Below are 15,938 nucleotides of genomic sequence, written 5' to 3'. Positions count from 1 at the left end.
AGTTTGGTGGAGGTTTGGTTCTCATAATGGCACCATGCTGTAGCTGCTTAGGACTTGCAGGGTGTATGGAACCCAGCCTGAGCTTTCTTTCTAAAGCAATTCTATTGTGTGGTCTCCAGGCAGCTTCTTATGTTAGTCTCAGGGTCCATGAGGGTTGGCTAGGAGTGAAGGAGTTCACTGTGGGAATGTGGACTGCTGAGGGTCACTTACATATTCTTTTTTCTGCACTGGGGAGCCTCTCCGTGTTCCTAGTGGATCCAGGCCAGCAGGCTGCCTTGCTTCCCCCCACTTCCTTGCTTTAGGTGTTTCCTGTCACTTCTCTGTTGAATGCCAATGTTTTCTCTTAGATAATCTTTTCAAAGTGTGATTATTTACTCTCTATTTTTGTTTGTCTTTGTGGAGGATTCTTCTAGTCAGCCATCTTGAAGCCTCTCCAATTTTCTGATTTTAGATTCAGTTGAGGTGCAGTACTTCTAAATATCGTATTTAGGATGACCTTTGCTTATTTAATTTTAGAAAATTTATTTTATGTAAGGCTTTTCTATTATTTTTTTGAGTTTTAGGACAATATCTAAATAATGTCTAATATTCAGTAGTTAATATCTAATACATACATATCCTTTTTGAGTACCACGTAACAAATATTATATACAAAAGGAATTATGGAGAATATTATAGTTACTTTACAAACGAATTAAAAAGGAGTGTGTTTTAAGTAATATAGCTAAGAAAGTACAGAACAGTTGGCTAGCTGCATGGAGGAAATGAAATGACAAGAACAGGAAAAGATGCTGCCAGGAAGTGGACAATTGTGTCATATTCAACAGAATAATATGACCTTTGGTTGCCCTTCATTTTATTCTAGAGTCCAAAAGATCGAGTTGTTTTCAAGAGGAAATACATTTTTGATAAAAATTAACAGACTTTAGACAATGACCTACTCATTTTTTTAAATTGAATTATCTACATTTTTATTTATCTAATTGTTTTACTTCCCTGATGTGAAACCATATTTAGAAAATATATGTCCCATTGCACTGGTAATCTCTCCAGTGCATTACTATCTCCGGGCTTGATCAGTCCTGCAGTCATGAGCATGTAAATCTCGAACAATCGTTGCTGACAACCTCTTCCTGCAAGTCTACATGATTTTCAAATGGAAATAACTTAAACATAAACATTCACTTTTTTTAGAATGCTGAAAATATAAACTTCTTTATTAACTGAAATGGAAATATATTCATTGTCTAAATGGATCAGAGAAAAAGATGATTTTTAATCTTTTTTGTTTGCTTTGAATTCTTTTTGTTAAATAATCTGTTGGATACCATTAAATCATGATCTCTCTGATAGATTTTTTTTGAAAACTAACATTGGTTATCATTTATTAATTAATTCATTCAACAACTTTTTAAAAAATCACTTGATGTGGACTGATTATACACAGATCAATTATCCATTGTCACAATTTTATTTGAATCTAGACCCCACAAGTTCAGACAAAAATAGAAACAAATAATTATGAAATAGTATGAACAGTTCCAGAGAACATATGCGTAGCATGGAAGGTACTAATTGAGCCCAGGAAGCAGTTACTCCATCTGCCCCTGGATAATTGAAAAGAGCTTCACAGAGGAGTAGAAACTGAAGCTGAGACTGAAATAATACACATTTTCCAGAAGTGCATTTAGTGAGGTGAGTTCTAGTCCTTTAGATTTATTTTCAAACTGAAGGTGTCCTTTGGATTTTCTCTTGTCATTTTACTGGTACAGACAGCACAATTGACTCCCTGAACAGTGAACTTGAATAAAATCTCTTACAGAAGGTAAAGGAAGAGGGTCTATGGATATGTGTAATGAAGACTTTCAGTTGATCAGATTCTTTTCAGTGTTTTAACTACAGTTTCAGGTTTCCCTGTATTAGAACACAGATGAAGAGTTTTTTCATCATCTCAATTCTGTTTTAAATATAACAATAGACAAGTTAGTGGTGTTACTCTGTTTCTGTCATGCGCCTTCTCCTATTTCTATTTGAGATATGTACTTAGTAAATGTAGAAATAATTTATTTTAAAAGAAACTCTGAATGTACTAAAAGTGAGATTTATTGAGCAAGTAGTTCAGGCATCAAGTGTTCAACCAATTATTTGAGCCACCTGCCATTAATTTGATGGACAATATTGGGACATGAGGGTAATAGAGAAAATGTTAGTGTTCTCCTGAAAATATGATGGTGTCACCACCATCTGCAGGGGAAGAGGGAAAAATTCAGTTTATATTCTAGGGAAGAAAAGCTTTCTAATATTAGGCTTCAAAATTTAATTTTCTTTTTTTCTGATCATAGAGAAGATCAGGATCTCCTAGGAAAACTGGAGCTCAGAAAGATCAGATCAGAGATACAGGGAGACAGAATTTTGTCAACCAGAGCCACTTCTCTGTACACTGTAATGGAGAAAACCAAAGCTGACTGTAGGTATAAGTCAATTCTTAAAGACTTATCAGTATAAACAAAAACAGTGGCAAAACTAGGAAGACTGAAGGAGAAGGGTAGGAAGCTATAGTTAAAAACATTCCCTTGATTTTCCTAAATTCTTATATTGGAAAGATATTATGGTCTGTAAGTCTATAATTACTTCTTAAGTATCTTCTGTGCATTTTTAAATGATTAGTAACACTATAAATGTATTCCTATTTTTCTTCAAATTCTCAGTTAAATTTTCACCAAAATATCCAAAATTAGTATTTAATCAAAACAGGTACTGAAAAATGTGCACAAATCACAAATGAAGAGTTCAATGAATTTTCACAAAATGAACATGACTTTGTAAATTTGTAATAATCCAGGTCAAGAAATAGAGCATTAATAGTACATTGGAAACCTCTCGTATATGCCTTTCAAATCACTACCCGCTTTCCCAAGGTTAACTGTTATAATGATTCTAACATCATAGATTAGTTTTGCATGTATATGAATTTGAGATAAATCAAATCATATAGTATGTATGCTTTTGCATCTGACTTCTTTTGCTTAATGCTATGTTTATTTGTGAGATTCATCCATGTTTTGATATGTATAAGTTTGCATTGTCTTTTTAGCTTCATTAACTTCCTAGAAATTGTGCCTTATCCCTTTTAGAACTGATTTGCAGTAAAAAATAGGAGCCTCTCTTTCCTCACATTTTGTGAAGTCATCAGTTTAAAAATAAAAATAAAACGAGATAAGTAAAGACTTGAGATGTCAGATTGTCTTGAAGATAAAATACTACTATTAATTATAATGGGTTCATTAATATTTAAAAAGGACTGTGTTTACCTGTTTTTGTACTTTTAATACATTAAGCTTTTTTATACATATCAATTTTCTCTATTTTTTAAGGAATTCTTATGTGTGAGACAGTCATCACTTAAGTGAATCTTTCACCAATTATTTTATTTCACCTTTAACTAACAATAGCTGTTATGCTCTGAAAGAGTAAATCATTAGGTAGTTTTAATCTCTCGGACAGTTTTGAGAATTAAATCTGTAATTTAATCTGGATCAGTTTTGAGTTTAATATCCTGGACAGGTTTGAGACCTATTATAAACTTGCACGAGTTTTGGTGTCCCTAGCCCAGGAAAAGAATCACTCTTACTGCAACTGAGCAAAATGGTAAGCTCTGTACCAAATTGATGAAAAGCTTACCAAGTCCTCAGGAAGGCAATAAAATTTCTCAATGCTAATGGTTTAAAGGTCATCAAAGCCCTTAAATGCTCAGAAATAGTAGTTCTCACTATCTCCAAATCCACTGGAAATTTGATAGCTCATATAAATAAAACTGATGAACAATATTCTTTGTCACTGTAGGCTCTACTGGGCCATAGAATAGAAAATGATGGAAATATGCTTAAAAGAATGTGAGGATACTTCTCAGAGACCAAATCCCAAATCTAATAAATAGTGTTTGGAAGTAATTATCGATGGTATTGGAAGTAGTATTAGTATTTAAAATGGTAAGTTGCATATGATTTTTATGACGTTATCAAAATGTGATAAATTTGTTTTTGCAAGGCGGAAGTCATAAAACACTAAGAAAAATATGAATATCAATTTCATCATAGAAATTCAGATTGCCTAATTATTAAATACAGAGCATTCTTTTTCTTTTGTGATAATGTTAAAAGAGGAAAATCCTAAAGTTACAATAAACTTAGTAAATCCTAAATAATGGTGTGGAGAAACTAGTGTATATCCATATTTGTACTGCTTTTGCTAGCTGCAAATTGTATTGACAGTGTTTCAAATTAGAGATGGAGAGGAAAACTTATTTTCTTTAGGTCGTTTACACAGATTTTGAGCATAGTCACATTTTGCAATAGAATCTAATTGTTAAAATCCACGTCAGTCTTAAATAAATTTTTACAGATTGGAGGCATGAAGTTGGAGTGGTGGAAGAGAGTTGTGGTGGGTGAATGTTTACTATGATAGCATTTTACTGATCCTATAAATATCCCATCAAGAGATGAGATATTGTTAATGCAGTATGATTTCTAGGCATCCTTCCTCAATGACACAATTTAAACTATACAGAACCTTATAAACAAAAATAATTATATTAAAAAAGGAAATTCTTTTCTGAACTTTAAATATTGGAGATAAATACTTGTAAAATTAAGTAGAGATTAGAGAGTGTTTCAATTAGGAAAGTGACAAGAAGCATTATAATTGGCTTTAAACAAATAAAATATAAATACAAGAGGCTATTCAAGAGACTACTTTAATTCCTGACTCTGTAGCCAATTAAAGAAAGAAAAAGTTATAAACACAACGTTGAGGTTTGCCTAAGTAGTGATTGATAACTTTCCAAATTTACTCAAGAAGTATTTGTAAAATGAGTTTATTAAATTTAGTTAAATCTAAGCTGAATTATACATATTTACTTGTCTATTTCATTTATTGATTCATTTATTCTTTCAAAAAATTGTATACTCACTATATGCTAGACACTGCTCTCGGTACTGAAGAAGCTCTTTTTCTACTTTAAAAATAACTAAACGAGAGAATAAATGTAAAATATAATTTTATGTAGTTGTTATAATGTCTGTAATCTTAAAAAGTGGGAATGGACAGGGTGATATTATCTATGTATGTGCTTATCCCAGCCTCAACTCTAGGGGCAGTTAGTTGCTGAAGCTGAAAAATTACACTCCAGAAATTGTCAGAAAGGCAGAAAGACCAACTGTAGAGGCAATTACTAACAGGGGTTTGTTAATGATACCTTCATAAACACTTCACATTTGGTAATGACCATGATGGATTCTTACTGATGGGCTCTTATGAATGAAATTGGATAGTCAAAATGTATGGATTGGCTAAAATATTTTAGAGACACATAAACATTGATATATTTTGGATATAGCCTTGTGATATACATTTCCAAGAATCATGGATATATCAGGAATCTGTAAGAAAGATTAAACTACTTACTGACTTTATGCTGTCTTCTTCATATTACTATGAATTTTGTAGCTACTGAAACTTAGCAGAGGAGAACCTTAAACTTCCTCTTTATCCCTTGCTATTTCCCTATTGTTCTCCACTCCCAAAGAATAACTGTGATTTGGTAAGACTTAAAGTCATTATTGGCTACTGTGCTAATGATTGCAGGTTGCTGAGGGAGTTTCAACATTATAAATGGTCCTTATGGGGTTCCTCATTTTTCCTAAGTAAATTCTGCGGAAGGAGAACTGTCCATTCGTTTCTCTTTATCTTACTGGCCTTTGGGAAGTCGAGGTCAGGCATCCTGGAGGAACTCCTCTCTAGGCACTGGGGAAATGTTAGTCCTGTATTTAGTGCTTCCCTTTGCTTTAGTTCTTTCCCTCAGGTGGCTGCTTAGATGTCCACAGAGATCTAAGACTTTGGTTTCACATTTAGGATTTGGTGTAAAAACAAAGACAGAGTCATTTGCTCTGCTTTGAGTCTTGGCCTTTCAGGCCTACCTAGAAGGAAAGAGGTTCTACATGGGATTTGACTTTTTGCAACCAATACCCTTAGTACTTAATAAAGAGTATTTTGCCTTATTAATTGTTAGTATATAATCCCTGACACACTGAGGTGGGGAATCACTTGAGCAAGGGATTCAGATGTTTCTGTTTCCTTGGAGTAATTTTATTTTAAACAATTATCACTCTTTAATTGTAGCCCCATATGCTCAAGAGTAATTACTAGAAATAAAAAATTATTTCCTCCTCTACAGAAATGTATAGTTTAGTTGTGTTACTAAATAAATAAACAGGCTGGGTACAGTAGCTCACACCTGTAATCCCAGTGCTTTGGGAGACCGAGGTGGGAGGAATGGTTGAGGCCAGGAGTTTGAGACCAGCCTGGGCAACATAGCAAGACTAGCCTCTACAAATAATAAGACGAAAGCCATGTGTGATGGCTTTCTCCTGTGGTCCTAAGCTCCTTGGGAGGCTGAGGTGGGAGGATTGCTTGAGCCAGGAGGTCAAGGCTGCAGTGAGCTTAAGATCATGGCACTGCACTCCACAAGAGACAGAGTGAGACCGTGTCTTAAAAAAAAAATAGAAAAAAAAGACAGGTGCTGAGACACTTATGAACAAATGTGAGACAATAAATTAAATGTGTGTACGTGTGTGTGTGTGTGTGTGTACTAAGTATGGGGTATATACAGTAGCACTTGCCACATGGTAAGTTTTTAACAAATATTTGTGTGATAAAAGCATGAATTCATAATCAATGTGTGGTAAGGTATTCTCTTAAAATACCAAAATATAATTAAAAACAAAGAAGAATCCCAAAGTGTAAAGTAATGGATCAAAAATATTTGCTGTTACTGTCCCCAGAATCAATGAACATGAGGATAATGCAAAAGGAGACAACGTATTAATTCATCTCTAAACACTTTTCTTGTTTTCTAGGTATTGAGTATCTGTTTTATCAATCTTGTGTGTGTATCACTGTTTTCTAATCCATTATCTTACCATGCTAGTGGCTGAAGCACAATAGAGATCAAAGTTTTTTTAGTACTTAAATGTTAAAATATTTCCCCTATTTGGGTTACCTCTTAATTATGAAGGCATTTGTAATTGCTTCTCTCCAGATTTAGGATTAGTCGAAGCATGAATCACAAGAGATATTTTCAATAAAGTGTTGTTATCCATAAATAGCTAAATGGCCTTTTGATAATTTTTGTAATGAATATACTAGTATATCTTAAATTTAAATAGTGAAACATTAAGGATCTTTTCCTGTAAAAATTTTTTAGCTTGCAAGGTTATGTCTTTTATTTGTTCATTTGTAACTGAAGCACTCTAAAACAATGTTAATTTCAATGCATTAATTACTTCATGATTTTCTACTTTGGGAGATGGTTTAAAGATCAACAATTAGTAGGTGGGGTATGGTGGCATGCACTTGTAGTCCCAGTTACTTGAAAGGCTGAAGTGGGAGGATTGCTTGAGCCCAGGAGTTTGAATCCAGCCTGGGTAACACAGTGAGACACCCGTCTCTAAAAAAATGTTTTTAAACACCCAAACCAGCAATTATTAATATTTTTTTTACTGTGTATATCCAACTATGTAAATTAAAAGGGAAATCTAAATGAATGATCTTAAAATTTATTTTTTTAACACAGCATTGAAGAAAAATTAACAAACATTGAACATTCTCTACATTACAGACACCCCTGCTAGAATCTATGAATTCAGAAAGAAAAGGACTGTCCTCTGTGCTTCAGGAATATTCATACAAGTGAGTTAAATATTTTTCTAGATTTAAAAAAATTATGTTAAACTTGAATTATATTTGTTTGGTTTTGTGGGGACCAAGGGCCAAAAGCTTGTTTTGAAAACACACTTAAAACGGATGAATGATTTTTTTTAAATCAACTTACAGAAGTTCTGTTTGCTATGTTGAAATAAGTAGCACTTTTTTTGTCTCAGAGAATTTCTTTGTTTCAAAATCCTCATGTTCTTTTATAAGCCATCCTTTACTGAAACTAAACAAAAGAAAGCAAAAGAATAAAAAAGCCTTACATGAAACTATTGTACAGCATTGTGCAAATAGAGAACTTATGACAGTAGATTATTTAGACACAGCTCAGGCCATATTATGTGTAATTTGAAACATTACGTAACTGTAATAGGCATATCTCAAATGTTTATAAGTAAAAATTACTATGTGGGATGATGATGAATAAATAGAAATGTAATCAAACCATGATCTTTGCTTTGGAAATGTTTTTTTCTTGACAATGTCATGGTCTCAGATTTTAGATTCTAACTCAAATTGCATTTTTATTTCTGGCTAACATCCCTTACAGCCCTGTAGCAATTACAGAGTAGATCATCCAGAGTAAAAGCAAAAAGGAGAGATGAAGTTAAAGGGCTTCCTGCTACATTTACTTGGCATGAAATTTTATATCAACCCTCAGAGGTAGATGTGGGCACTAATCACTTCATCTTAGGGACTTTTCCTCAGCTCCTCAGAAACTGAATGTGTTAAGCATATAGCACAACCGGAACAGCTCCATGCAGGCTCACTTGTTCATTCATTAATAATTTATTTATTACCAATATGTAATAAACACCCTTTTCTTATTGGTCAGACCACTTCCAGGATAATTTATATGATTGTGTGAGCATAGCCTTTATTTGTGGTTTCTGGGGGAACCTTATCAAATTATCCCATTCTACTTAATTTCCCTATTGGTGATCTGTATGAAAGTGTGTCCTATCTTGACCTTGGGATTTTCCCTCTCAGATTTTAAACATACAAACGGGCAATGAATTCTGTTTTTCAGAGGAGACAAAATAAAGTACATTTATATTCTCCATATTGCAGGATATTATTTTGGTATATGTTGAGCCAGATTATCTCAAGGCCTATGTTATCAATAGGTGGGTATCTTTATTCTCTGAAAGCCTTGTTTTAAAGAGGTACCTCAAAGCTGTTTTGATTTTCAGTATGAAGGATCAATTGAATATTGCCCAAATTAAATGTAAAAAAGAAGAGAAGGGGACAAGCATTATTTGACTATCTGCTACTATTAGTTCATTAGTTCAATTCTCAAGACAACTTTTTAAAAATTTTATGTGTTTAGTTATTTAATATTTTTGAGGTGAGGTCTTGCTATGCTGTTCAAGCTGGTCTTGAACGCCTATAAACAATTTTTTGAAGTATAAACAATTATCCTCATTTTATTGATAAGGAAATTAAAAATTAGGTCATCTATATGTCAGACTATAACTAACATTGCCATGGAGATAGCATTCAAATCCAGTACCCTATCATGTTATATCTTTTGCCCTGAGTTAAATATCAATTGGAAAATGCATTGGGTATCTAGAATTTCTCCTTGCTTATTGGAATTATTTTTTCACAGAAAAGCAACTTCTGAGACTACATATCACAGCGATTTTAAAATGACTTAATTACATTGTCTAGTTGCAATCACAGAGAATTGGCTGGTGGTGCTTTCTGCCTTTAAATAATCATGTCCATTAATATTGCAGAGTGGGTTTTTCTCTTTCTGTAAACTAGGTTTAGGAATAAAATCTGATCGATTTTCAAACCAAATCATGTTTTTCATTGGAAAGGTACTACCCTACGTACTACCAAAGGTACTACGCTACCTACCCTTTGGTAATAGGTATAGTACCTTACCAATGAACCCATACCATCTGTTATATCCCATAGTTCAGAATGACTGTATTTGGATGTAGAGTCTTTAAAGAGGTAATTAAGTTAAAATAAGGTCATTAAGGTGAGCCCAAATCCAATATGACTGGTGTCCTTGTAAGAAGAAAACATTAGGACAGAGACACATTTAGAGGGAAGACCATGTGAAGACACAGTGGGAAGGTCGCCATTTGGAAGTCAAGGAGAGAGGCTCAGAAGAAACCTACCCTGCCAATTCCTTGATTTCTGACATCTAGCCTCCAGAATTTTAAGAAAATAAATTCCTGTTGTTTAAGCCACACTGTCTGTGGTACTTTGTTATCTTTATTAGGGGAGCCCTACCGAATTAATATACCATTTTATTTGATACTGTAGGAACTGAGATTTCCTGGCTCACATTTTCAAGTAGTCCTGCTTGGGAATCCTTTATAATATTTAGAAATCATCTATATTAAGATGTGGAAAGAGAAATATAATTAGTCACCCAACATATTAAATTAATTTAATTAGTTGTATTTGTAATGGGGTATTAAATAAACACCCTGAATGTGACATGAATATTTAAGGTCTCTCTATCATTAGGTTGCATGGATGATAACCAATCTGTGTATTATGTTGTTGTTGTTGTTGTTTGGAGATGGAGTCTCACTCTGTTGCCCAGGCTAGAGTGCAGTGGCAGGGTCTGGGCTCACTGCAACCTCTGCCTCCTGGGTTTAAGCGATTCTTCTGCCTCAGCTTCCTGAGTAGCTAGGACTACAGGTGTGTACCACCACGCCCAGCTAATTTTTCTATTTTTAGTAGAGACAGGGTTTCACCATATTGGCCAGGCTGGTCTGGAACTCCTGACCTCGTGATCCGCCTTCCTTGGGCTCCCAAAGTGCTCGGATAACAGGCGTGAGCCGCTGCACTTGGCCCTGTGTACTATATTATTAACAGCATAAAGTAATAATTAATGATAAGCCTGACATTATTGACTATTCTTTGTCAAATATCTCTAAGATTTTATTTGAAGATAGTGAAAAAGATGCGTTCATTCTAAGATACCTCACCACCTGGCCCACCAACATGTTTAACATCACTGGGCTTATCACTTCTTTGCTACAGACTACTAAAGAGTTTTGTTAATATGCAAATTTTTCATCTAAGTAAAGCAACAAATTAGGTTTGAATTATTCATTAATATTTTTATACAAATTAGTTTAATAGATGATATAACCAATTACTTAGCCTGTTCTTACAGCCAGTGGACATGTATTTTTTAAATTTTATTTTTATTGATAATTAATAATTGTATATATTTAGGAGGTACAATGTAATACTGTAATACATGTATACATCATGGACTATGTAAATTATTTTAATTAGTATATTAATCACCTCACATATTTACCATTTGTTTGTAGTGAGAACATTTAAAATCCCCTCTTTCAGCAATTTTGAAACGTACAATTTATTATAATTAACTATAGTCACTGTGCTGTGCAACTGATCACCAGAATGCATTCCTACTCTCTAACTGAAACTTTATACCCTTTGACCAGCATTTCCCTTACCCTGCCCACCCCTCACAACCACCATTCTACTATCTCTACTTTTATGAGTTCAAATTTTTAGATTCCACATATATGTGAGATTATGTGATATTTGTCTTTCTCTTTCTGGTTTATTTCACTTATCATAACATCCTCTAGATTCATCCATATTGTCAGAAATGACAGAATTTTATTATTTCAAAAGGCTAAGTAGTATTCAATTATGTATATTTAAAACACATTTTAAAAAAGTCACTCATCTTTCGATGGGCACTTAAGTTTGTTTCCAAATTTTGGCTATTGTAAATAATGTTGCAATTAACATGGGACTGCAGATATCTCTTCCACATACTGATTTCAAAGAAGAAATACAAAAGGCCAACAGGTATATGAAAAAATAGTCAATATCTCTAATCATCAGGGAATTATAAGTTAAAACCACAAGATACCACTTCTCAACTATTAGAATGGCTACCATAAAAAAAGGTGAAAGTTCACAACTGTTGGTGAGAGTGTGGAGAAAAGGGAACACTTGTACACTCTTGGTGGGGATGTAAAATAATACAGCCATTATTAAAAAAAAAAAAAAACCAGGAAGGAGGTTTCCTGGATAGCTAAAATAGCATGACCGTGTGATCCACCAATTCCACTTCTGAACATGTATATTTTAATGGAGAATAGTTGAAGGCTGAGATAGGCACAGCATACTGTGGGAGGGTACAGGCAGAAGGAAGAGGAATATTAAAAGAAGAAATAGGTAGGCAAAGGGAGATACAGGCCACAAGCAAAGAAAGTGTATTTGCTTTAAGCTGGAACTGATAGCACATAAAAGTATGACAGGAAGTGTAGGTAAGTTCACCATTTATAAATCAAAAGTAAGCATGGAGAAGAGCTGTATATGGAATAGACATCTCTCATGTGGGCACAGAGTAGGTAGTTGATTCGCAACACCAAGCCTCATATGATTGGTACCATACTTCATTAATTAAAACAGTTCCAGAAGGAAAAGTAAGGTATGTACATATCCCAATTTGCTTGGGGCATTCTTTATTTTCTCCCTTTGTCCCCTTGTAAGTATAGGTTAACCATATGACATCAACAGTATTTGATCATTTTAGCCTATAAATACAGCAATTTTTATGTAGTTTAATCTAATATTAATAGTATCTCCTTTTGCTCTTGAGTGTCTGAGTTTGATAAAAAGTTATATGTATATATAGTTACCTTGATAAAATAGATGTGGTATTATTGTTTTTCCCAGGATGTCTGGTAATAATTTTCCTTATTTCTTTTTAATTGGTGACTTTAATTAGGTATGTTTAGAAATGTTTTCCTTGCTGAAACATACACATACAGAATTGTATTGAGAGTAGGTAATAAGAATGAGACAAATTATTCTCCCATAAAATATGAGTTTTAAGACCAGTAACAAGAAAATATTTTTAATTGATACATTTAAAAGATTTGTGGTTTATAAATAATTTTTAATTATTATCTTTGCAGAGGGTTAACATGGAAATATCTTAAATGTAAAGATAAATTTTACTATGTCTATAGGGCAAATCAATCATATTTCTTTCATAAAGGAGGCACTCTCTCTCTTACTACATGATAGAGCTGCTTCAAACTAGATTCTGGTAGGTATTGGAACCTCTCCTAGGACCACAACACAGGCAATATATAATTAACTGTCAGATGGCTAGCAGCCGAAACCAATTATGTAGCAATGCAGACATATACTACCTCTCATAAAGAGAATGGAAAAGTATCTAATAAAATAAATAAAATAATTTTTACAGTCATGATAAATAACCATTACTGCTTCATGGTGTTTTTTAGTTTAGTTATTCACTCTTTATGACTGAAAATAATCAATAATCTAAACTCCAGAGACTGAAATTGAATTACTAAGTCCCAATAAATACTGAATCTATCTTTTATTTCTAGTATTGTTATTTCTGTCTCTACGTGATTATTTTTTACATTTGTCTCTGTTTGTCCTTTATTTATCATCAAATATGTTAACAAAGCCTGGGAAATGTTTTTGAGTTAAGGTGAATGTCAACATTTCTCTGCTTAACTGGTATTAATTGGTTTTCCAAGGGCAGTTTTGCCTTACTTTTTCCACTAATCATTGTACTGCTGAAAGGCAAAGAATAGTGAGAAGATGTATTGCCAATTCTCTGCTGCAAGAGAAATTAATATACTTAAAAATGTAAAAATATAGACCTCTGCAAAGAAATTGCTCAACTACAGCAATCCCATTGCGTGTGTGTGTGTGTGTGTGTGTGTGTGTGGTGGAGGGAATTTAGTTATACATTTTTGAAGCACCAACCAAGCTTACTTTTTATTAGAGGGTAGGTTGAAAAATCCCTTGGGGCTAGCTATTCTTTTTAAATTTGAGAGTCACTAGACTAATTAAATTTATTTGGTTGAACTTTGTTTTTTATTGACTTAAGATATGAAATTATTATTTGTAAACATGCCTGTAAATCCTAATTGCAGAAATTAATGCCCTCATCATTTCTCAGTTACCCAAATAAAATTGATATCATACCCACACACCCACATCCATCTACCCACCCCAACACATTGAAAGTTAAATATTAGACCTTGGATTGGACTGTATTCTGTATGGTCACGATTAGACTTTGAGTGACAGAGTCGGGTAATAAAAAGTTATTTGTGTTTCCACAGGCAGATGACACTATTTCTTTCTAAAGCAAAGCTACAATTAGGACCCATCCTTAAGCTATGAAGTCACAAGGTCATATAAAGTCCACAGGGAATTGAACTCTACTACATTTCACAACTATTATTAAGGACAGAATATAACATGAGGAGAAGCAAAACTCATAATGTAATTTTAAAATGTATGACTTATAGTTTTATACAGAAAAAAAGGCTAAACTACTATAGTATAAGAGGTTGTTAGTATGAAAGAAGGGAAACAAATATAGTTAAAATGTGGGGACAGATTTGAGTGCTCAGTCTCTCATTTAGATTTTCACAAACAATTCTCACACCTTTTAATGTCTTCTCCATCATCAAAATACAGTTACCCACACTGCACTCAGGTTGCAGTGGGCCCTCAAAGCCCATCTTACATTGCTCCTAATGTCTTTTTTTGGGGGGTCTTTAATTATTAATTGATCCATTAATTTATTATATACTTTACTGAGTGTCCTATTTGTTATGGGCATGTGCCAAGAGATACAGAGAAGAAAAAGATGTTGTAATCCCTCCATGCTAGGAACCCATAGTCTGATAGTGGATACCACCATGTAACCAAATAATTGGAAACACATGAAATATAGATATATAGGCAGTATAATGTGAGGGCACAATTGTTTGGGAGTTAGTGTGTGTTAATGAAGAATACAGACTTGATAGGGAACAAAACCAAATGGGAGTTCAAACTTCCCTACCTTCTAGCTTTTGAATTTTGTCCAGTCCTCAAACCTGTTTGATTCTCCATTTCCTACTTGTAAAATTGGTGCTTGTCCTGCCATATTGTTCTAAGGATTAGAGCAAATACATGCAAAGCACCAGGAATTTAACAGATTCAAGAAATAAATGCTATCTGGTTCATATTAGGGTGAGGCCTGGTCTGCTGTGTCAGCAAGCAGTTTTGAATTTTTCTTGTATTTGTTAGAAATCTTTTAACTATTTCTAAGCAGCAGAATGACATGGTCAGAAGGACACTTTAGAAAGATTAGTCTGGCAACAGTGAACAAGAGAGATGGGAGGGGGAAGAACCTGGAGATCAGAGACAAGTTAAGAGACTATTGAAATAGTTCAGGCATGAAATTAAAAGGACCTGCACATAGAGGATAGAAGGCATCCCAGGTGACTAGATTGATAAAATGAAAAGGATTCTGCAAGGGAGATGAATGGCACCTCTTTTTCAGAAGAATGGGCACTGGTATCCTTCAGGTAGAGGAGAACTAGCATTATCGTACCCCTAACAGTTGCTCACTATAAATTTGACATTATGAACACTTTAAGACACTTAAATATTCCAAAAATGAGGTATACACTGTTTCCTCATTTTTTAGACAAGAAAGCATTAGAAAGCTTAATTGGCTTACCCAGGGCTGTACAGGTAGAAAGCGCTTGAGTAAGATTTAAACCCTGGCCTTCTGTTGCTAGAATATATGAGCCACCCATTGTTATATTAACTTGTCTTCGGAAGCAATAGCAACTTGCCAATGTTGGGAAGTGATGATAATAAAGTCAGTAATAGAAATAAAGCAGGAAAAAGGTATTGGGGATGGAAAAGGCAACAGCTGACATTCTCCCTCACCAACCAACTGTAATACTAGCAGAAAACATACAGCTCAGCTGGTGTCAGGCTCTGTCCCTTGCTTTCCCCCACTGGGCTCTTCACCACCACCTTGTGCACACCCTGGCCTATGTTCTCAGTTCATCGTCACTATTTGAAGAGTATGGTTAAGGGGCATACGTAGCATATTCTGCAGAGTTGAAAATTAATCAAGATTCCTTCGATTTTCATTCACTTCTAGATTCTAAGATGCTTGTTTATTTATACTGAGGAGTTGGACTCATGCACTAGGTTGCCTCAATATCATTGTCTTTTTTTTTTCGCACAATGCTTTGTGCACAATATTTGCTTTTTTTTTATTCCATAGATCTTAAATAATACTTGGGTTAAAGTGTGAACACCTCAAAACTTTGACAAGCAGTTGAGTCTAAACAAAAACTGAACCA

At 34.0% G+C, this 15,938-nt stretch overlaps 1 long non-coding RNA gene across 1 annotated transcript in view; it reads left to right on the top strand.

The window, feature by feature from the left end:
• Window positions 1-15,938, top strand: part of LOC129524249 (uncharacterized) — a 162,870-nt gene that overhangs the window by 33,554 nt on the left and 113,378 nt on the right. The window contains exon 2 of the long non-coding RNA XR_008668006.1: window positions 7,676-7,746. This is a non-coding gene — a long non-coding RNA (uncharacterized lncRNA). The remainder of the gene's footprint in view (window positions 1-7,675; window positions 7,747-15,938) is intronic.

The sequence above is a fragment of the Gorilla gorilla genome, chromosome 7 (assembly GCF_029281585.2).
Source record: "Gorilla gorilla gorilla isolate KB3781 chromosome 7, NHGRI_mGorGor1-v2.1_pri, whole genome shotgun sequence".
NCBI classification, from domain to species: domain Eukaryota; kingdom Metazoa; phylum Chordata; class Mammalia; order Primates; family Hominidae; genus Gorilla; species Gorilla gorilla.
This window is presented reverse-complemented; position numbering and strand designations above follow the sequence as displayed.